Genomic DNA, 8,097 nt, shown 5'->3' with positions numbered 1-8,097 from the left:
TTCATGGAGGGGAAGAGAATCAACAAATAGTAAAGGTCACACAGATATCAACCAAAAAGTACTTATTCCCTAAGCCAGGATTGAACCTGGGCTGCTATTGTAAAATGGCAAAGCCTTAGCTGCTGAGTTACAGCATTGGGCAGTTTCCATTGCCCTTCCCAGAAGGAGACTACAGCAGTCCATTTTGAGCTTGCAATGGCTTTTAACTGCTCAAGATAATGTTTAGAGCTAACTATGACATTGTTACAGGTAGTTAGGCATGAGCAGGGCAGGAGAGGGCTCTCCTCACCCAATAAGAATGTTGAGCGATGGCTCAGAAATGATCACATTGCCTCTCTAAGAGTGATAAATTGGGCAGCCAGCACCAGGGAGAGGCCATTTCCTGATGATGGTCCACACCTGCTGCATTAAAGTGTTAATTGAACGCAGATGCCAGGGAGAAGCATAAAGGGGCTTCCAATAAAATCTCAGGTATTTTGCAAGTTGGCCCAGGAATGTGCATTAAGAGACAAAATGGCACTCTGCTTAGCACCCAATATCAAATTGGCAAGTCTCAAACTGTCATCTTTAATTCATTTAAAGTGGATTAAAAGATTTTCAACATGTGGTCTCTGGGGAAGATGGTTGCACCAAGTAACAGAAAAGATAAGAAAGGGAAAGGAGAGAGAGAGAGACAGAAAAGCATTGCCCGTGGCAGTCGGGAAGGCAAGAGCTCAGGGAAGCCAGAGAAAGACCCACCCATCCCAGTGATGCTGAATCAAAAGTTCAGGCAGTTGCTTGTCAGCCACAAAGGGATCTTTTCCAGCAGTCCCAACAGCTCTCGTGTTTCCCGCTTTGGAAAGAAAGAAAGCTCCCCATGTCCGATGATCCTATACATGCCTCATCCTGTCACCCATAGCTGTCATCAAAAAGTGCAAGGCAGATTTAATTTTTTAAAATTAATTAGTCGCTTAAGTTTTTTATTTGCCTTTTGTAAAGTCTTTAAATGAAAATACTGAAATCTTTTTAGAAACTTCTGCATATCAATAGGCATGCCTACAGGAGACTAATTTGGGAGCCCTCATTTTCAAATGCACTTCAGTGCAGTTTTGTTCATTTGGAATGTTCCACTGTAAGTTATCTTTAGTAAGATTTCACTATTACTCTAAGACTTCACTACTTCTGGGGCCTAATCCTTAAGCATGTATAAGCTGGAGGGAACTCAGTTTTCCAAAAATTAAGGATCTCATTTTTTACCTAAAATATTGGTTTTGTTTTCAGATTCCCTTGACTGACTTAGTCAATGATTTTTTTTTCCTACCTAAGCGTGCAAGAAATGAGAGAAAAAAAAAGGTAGAACACAAAAATCCCTTTGAATTTTCAAAAGCCAAATTTTTACACCCCCTGCAATATTACGATTTACTACCAGTTTCTTTCTGACCCAGTCAGATGTGAGAGGCCTCTAAGTGGATCCAAGTCAGTTAATTACTGGATCAAATCTGATCCTAGACCCAGTCCAGTTTCTGTCATGACTTCCAAAGCCAGTTTGGATCAGAAATTTGCTCAAAGAAACTCAGAGAGTTCAAAACACACATCCTCGGAGCTCTGAAATGTCAGAGAGAACTTACCACAATCCCCAGCTGCTCCAATAGATCAATGGAACTAAATGGGTCCTGTAGGTACTTCGCTTGGTCACTCAGCGCTCCCGAGGGTCGCTGGAAGCACTACTTCGGATCCCATCCTCATCGCTATCTGATAAAAGAAAAGTTTGGCTGGGCACGGTGGCTCACGACTGTAATCCCAGCACTTTGGGAGGCAGAGGCAGGTGGATCACAATGTCAGGAGATTGAGACCACCCTGGCTAATACTGCGAAACTCTGTCTCTACTAAAAATACAAAAAATTAGCCAAGCGTGGTGGCGGGCGCCCATAGTTCCAGCTACTCGGGAGGCTGAGGCAGGAGAACGGCGTGAACCCGGGAGGCGGAGCTTGCAGTGAGCCGAGATAGCGCCACTGCACTCCAGCCTGGGCGACAGAGGGAGACTCCGTCTCAGAAAAGAAAAAAAAGAAAAGCTTCAGCAGAATTAAATGAAAAGGAATTTAATTTAATAAAGCGTTCACGAATTGGGCAGCCTTCACAGCCAGAGTAGTCTCTGAAACTCCGGAGCAGCCACATGGTAGATTTATGGATAGAAAAAGGAAAATGACATACAGAAAATGGAAGAGCGGTAAAGAAACAGCTGGATTGGTTACAGCTCAGTGTTTGCTTTATTTGAACAGGTTCGTACAGTTGGCTACATTTCATTGGCCAAAAGTTGGTGATTGGCACAGGTGTAGGCCACAGTCTGTTTACACCTTCACTTGTTATAGTTCATGATGTACAGAAAAACCTTTAGGCCTAACTTGAAATGTATAGGGAGGCAGCTTTATGCTCAACTTGATTTAACAATTCCTTTATCTGAGGCTATAGTTCTTTATGAGTTGAAACTTTATAAAGTATATTCTCCCATTTGGCTTTTCACCCTTTGTAATTACAGGACTTCCCCCCCCCCCACCCCTTATTTCTCTCATCATGGAAATAGGAAACTGTGTATGCCTCCAAGGATCCTTATCTCTCCAGATACCCTCTGACAGTTCTCTCCATCTTCATATTTACTTTACTATTTTTTAGTCTTATCTCTTTGTATAAAAAGTATATTTAACATTTTCAACAATGTAAATATATACACATTTGTATTTAGTGGAATGGTATCAGGTTATCCAGTGTATCATATTGTTAGAATTAAAAAATTTGAAAATGTTCATTTGTAAAATTCAAATTTACAATACTAATACAATATTTTCTCATTCCTAGTTTTTCCTTTCTCATTCCCTAGACATTGAAGAAGTAATAGTTGTCATCTTCAAATCTTACCCTATGGAACTAGGATGCACTGAAAGAGGAACAAAGCAGACACACATCGCCTTGGGGTGTTAATGAGGTGTCAATACAGCTCTTTGCCAAAAATAACTCCTGACTCTTAAGATGATGCTTGAAATCTTCCTGTGAGTCACTATTCTGGATACCTTGAAGACAGTTGTTTTTAACATATTTGTTAAAAACCAAATATGTTCTTACAAATGGGTGATATATTAATTCATTGTCATATGCAAATGCATGTTTTGTATAAATTTATGGGATACTAATGCAATTTTGTACATGCATAGATTGTGTAATGGTCAACTCTAAGGTTTTTATAGTATCCATCACCTGAATAATATATATTTATTTACTCATTAAGTAATTTCTCATTTTCTACCTCCTTTTCACACCCCCGTATGCTAATATCTCAAAAAAAGAATTAGGGACTTGAGTTTGGTAAGTTGGATTGAGAAAAATAAAAATAGTGTGTCACTTCAAAGTGAAGGTTCATTTGGATTGTCTAGAGAATAGAATTTATTGAAAGCAAGAAAGATGGTTCCAAAGAATGTTCAAAGAATGTTAAAAAAAAAAAAACTTCTGAGATATCGTTCATTATCTATAATATGATGGTTATACTTGTAAAAAAAGTTTACAAATGTTAAATATGATGATTGGGATTTCAGAACTTTCAGAATCAGTGTGTTTAATAGCAATCTCAGGCAGTATTTAAGAACGAGTAGGTAGACTTCGAGCAAGACGTCATGCAATCAGATCTGTGTAGTGAGATGGTTGATGGGGAGAAGGAAAGGCTTTTTAAGGAGTTGGAAAAAAGTATGAGACAGATACGAGAATAGCAGAGGTGGAGGAAGGCTGGTTAATAAGGCTAGCCCCGCTGAAATGCAGGGTTAATTCTGAGAATTAGTTATAGATAAGGTCAGATAGGTAAGTGGGTAAGTGGAACCCACGGAGAATCTGGAAAGCCTGATGGTTCTATTAGCAATAGTATTATAAGTTATGTTCCAATGTTCATTTTGAAAGGAAAAATCAAAGTAATTATACTAGTTTAAGTAAATATTAGCAAGTTTATTTTGACTGTGCTAAAATAATCATCATATACACAAACACACGTACACGTGTGTGTGTGTGTGAGTGTGTGTGTAACACCTCTTTGGAGGTTGGTGTTATTATCCTCATTTTACAGATGAAGAAACTGAGTCTTAGATCATTTGACTGGCTTAGATCAAACAGCTAATAACAGTGGAGTTGGGACATAAACCAAGATTAACTCCTCAGCCTTTGTTCTTCACCATTATGCCACATTGCCTCCAATTTCTAGTTTTCATTCTCTCCATTCCTGGGAATACTTAAATAATTACTATCACAGTGCATGCTATAAAAAACATTAGCAAATATTCAGTGAAAATACAAATTAACAACCAAGGTTAGTGGATTAAATTTACTTGAAGTAAATGTTGGACCATATTGGTGGACAAACTTGAAAAAAGAAAAAAATATGCAACTTCCTCTTAAATATATTGACCTCCATCTATACCAGAATGCTTCATTTTCTGCATATCTAATGGCATCTGTTAAACAATCATCTGTTTTTTTCAGAGGAGGAAGAAAAGGGCTGCTCTATGCATGAGCTGGGTCAACAGTTTAAAGCATTCACTAGAAAAATGAAGAAAATTAACGCAATTTGACAAGCTGTAGGAACTTTCATGCAATGTGACATTTTAAACCAGTTCAGTAAGGGAAATACATAATTATTGCTCATAGCTGTCACATGAATATAGCAGCCACTCTAAATGCTGGTGAAGAAAATCAATCTGAGAGCAAACAAGATCCATCAAACTGCTTGCATAATTCAATGGCCTGTAGAAAAAAAGTGTTCTTCCCTTTTAACTCAAATATTCAAGGAATTTTGCTTTCTACCTTATTATCTTTTCTCCTTCCTCCTCTCCCTATTTCCAGCTTACCTGCACTAACACACACACACACACACACATACACATTCACTCCCTCATCTGGTTTCAATAACTCACAAATGATAATAGTCATGATTGATTTCTACAATTCATAAGCTGGAGTGCTCCACCTAGATCTATTGTTTTCAATAAAGGCAGCAGAATATTGATATACATTCTTTATTTATAATAATTATAGTTATATTCTGTAATTTATGCATTGCTGTGGAGCATTTATTATATGTTTGATTCTGTCATCGCAATTCCCTGTTTGTTGTTACTCAAATTTGCTTAATGTTGTACTAATTTCTGATTGGCATGTAATATTTATATATCTTTCTATGAAGTCTGTCAGTTCTTTTTGTCACTTGGGTAGTATCACTTCTTCCAACAAGGATCATTGCTTTATTTAATGAGTCTCTTTTTTGAAGAGCATAAACTACTGCCCTTGAATTTGCTATACCCTAAATCTGTTTTTATGCTCTCATAGTGTAAAATTCATGACACACACAGTGAGTGTGTTACATTTTCTACATGTGGACTAGGGGTGATCCAGTCATCATCTAGCTTATTTGGCAGCCTCTAGTTTTTCCCCCCTGAAAGTCACAACCATATTGTTATCCATAATCTAATAATGTTATTACTATCACAAATCTAAGCATGTTATTACTATCATCATAAATTTTAAAAACTCTCCATAACCCAAGGACGTTTCACAAAATTTGATCTACCTGATGTTATCTATATTGCTTCCAAAATAAATAAAAACAAATCAGATAACATTTTTTAACAGTAAACAGATTTCAAGATCAAACACATTGTGAAATCTTCATATTAACACTCCCTCTTATAATTTTATTATATTGTAACAATTTCTATAATTAAAAACAAAATTCTGCTTAATTTGGTTTAACTCAGCGTTTCCCAAAGTTGACCACACACACACACGCACACACACACCACAAATACACATATTTCAGTGGTGGTGGGAACATTTCTGAAAATTTCATGAGCCTCTATTTTTGCAGAAGTGATGAATCTACAGTAAGCAAGTCCACAGTCTTCTGCATGACACAGGAGGCCTTACCTAGTGGGGCCTCTGCCCACTTCTCTCCCCGCATTGCCCGTCTCTGGCCAATCATTCATTGCACTCTGGGGTCCAGCCATTTATAACAATTTGCAGTTTCCCCAAGAGGCAAGTGTTTCCACAACTCTTTGCATTCACATGTACTTTAGTCTCTCTTGGGAAAGTTCTTTGCCTATCAAACTAACTTCTCATCATTCTTGCTTCAATTTTGAAAAACAACCTTTTTTTTTTTGTGACAGCTTCCCTGAACCCTCATACCATAAAACCTATTTATATAAAATTAGCTTTTCCAAAGTGTTGTATGAGGTATGATTCTAGTTGGCACTCAAAGGAAGAATGTTTTATGTTAATAGTTATGTATTCATTTTAGCATATATTAAAACATACCGGTTTTCTATCATAATAATTAAAATTGGCTTGTGTAATATATTGAGTTTATCTTAAGAAGTAAGTCAACTTAAATAGAAATTTAAAATAAAAACAGCTTATTTGGATATGGTAAAATAGCATGTAAATGATCATCACTAACTGATTACATTATTAACACTTATCAACTGATTCAAAATTGCAGGGCCCATGATGAACATCAGAGGGCGCCAAATCATAAACACTTTAGGACATAAGCATGTTAAAGATGACTTTATTTCAATGGTAAATTCAATGATAATAACTCTAATTTCTTGATTAGCTATTTTGTTCTAAGCACTTTGTTAGGCAATTTACATATATAAACTCATTTTCTTCTCACAATATTTATTAAAAGTAACTATTATTATCTCCATTCTCTAAATGAGACTATTTCAGATAATAACAAAGTTTCATTGTTCTGTTTTTGTTTTGATTTGTTTTTTTGCATTTAACATTGCTCAAAGGACTGTGCTAAGGCATCGATGTAAATGACCTCGGTTATAATTTGCAGTAACCCTGTGAGTTATGGTATATTGCATTCCTTGTTTGTAGATGAAGACACTGAAGCTTAGAGAGATTAATTAATTTGCTCAAAGTACATGGTAAGGCAGTTATTCGTGGAGACAATTCTGTCGGAAGCTAAAACTACATATTTTACTAAGGCAAATGACCTGCCAGGGATCTCAAAATAAATTCTCTCCCTTTATCTCTTTCTGCATTTTCATGTGCATTAAATACATAATATCTCAGAGTGACGTCAGCAAGATGGCCAATTTGAGTTAATTGGATTTCATCCTAACCACAGAAAGGAGCAAAAACAATGAATAAACAACTGTATTTCAGGTAGAGTGGCCGAGGAAGAACGCCGAGAGCACTAGGGATACAGCAAAAACTCTGTGGAGAACAGAAATCCAGAAGAGTACCTTAGCGAGCAAAGCAAGGCATCCTACCTCTGCCACACGCCTCCCACACAGAGAACAACTTGGAGTCAGAGGCAACTTCTTTCTACAAGGAAAAGGTGAGCTGGAGAACCCTAGTGGCCTCCATTGCTTCCATATATGCTAGCAGTCCTTGCTATAGGAGAGCATCTCAGTCCTCACAGGCTGTAAATCAAGTCTAGAGTGTAGCTGGGAGTCTGTGCAGTTACATTGTCTCATAGTAAAACTCTTCTTGAGTATGCTCCACCACCACAACCTACACTGTTCTAGTTTGGTGCCACCTTGAAACTGGGACCACTACTAGAGTGTGTCCTGCTCTGTGGTCACTAGCAACTGATTCCATTGCTAAGACCCTGCCATTTGCCACCATGTTCACACAAGGGCCTGCAATACCATAGTTCCAGCTGTCTAGAGTATAAACCAGATGGAATGACCAAGAACCCAGCATCTGAACCCATACAGCATATCACCCCTCCAGAGAACAGGTGGAACTGCATACAGGAGAAGCTGCCAAACAGCCTATCAGCTACCAGGCCTGCACACACCCACACTGCACAGCTAATAGATCCACCAAGCTTTGTGGGCTCCCACCTGGCCTGACAGCTGGTCCTGTGGCAGCCTGGCCTGAAGGATATAGTACTGCATTCTGCCCAGCTCCACTGTGCCCATGAATACCCATGCACAGCCTGACAGCTGGTCCTGAAGTAACCTCATCCCTCTGGACAAGCTACCACAGAGCTACCTGGTCTTGAATGCACCCAGTAGCACCCCTACCTGGCCTCTAACAGCAGGCCTGGCAGTAGCCCTGCCCTCTGAA

Source organism: Theropithecus gelada, chromosome 4 (genome assembly GCF_003255815.1).
Source record: "Theropithecus gelada isolate Dixy chromosome 4, Tgel_1.0, whole genome shotgun sequence".
NCBI classification, from domain to species: Eukaryota; Metazoa; Chordata; class Mammalia; order Primates; family Cercopithecidae; genus Theropithecus; species Theropithecus gelada.
The sequence above is the reverse complement of the archived record's forward strand: the minus strand, read 5'-3'. Positions refer to the sequence as shown.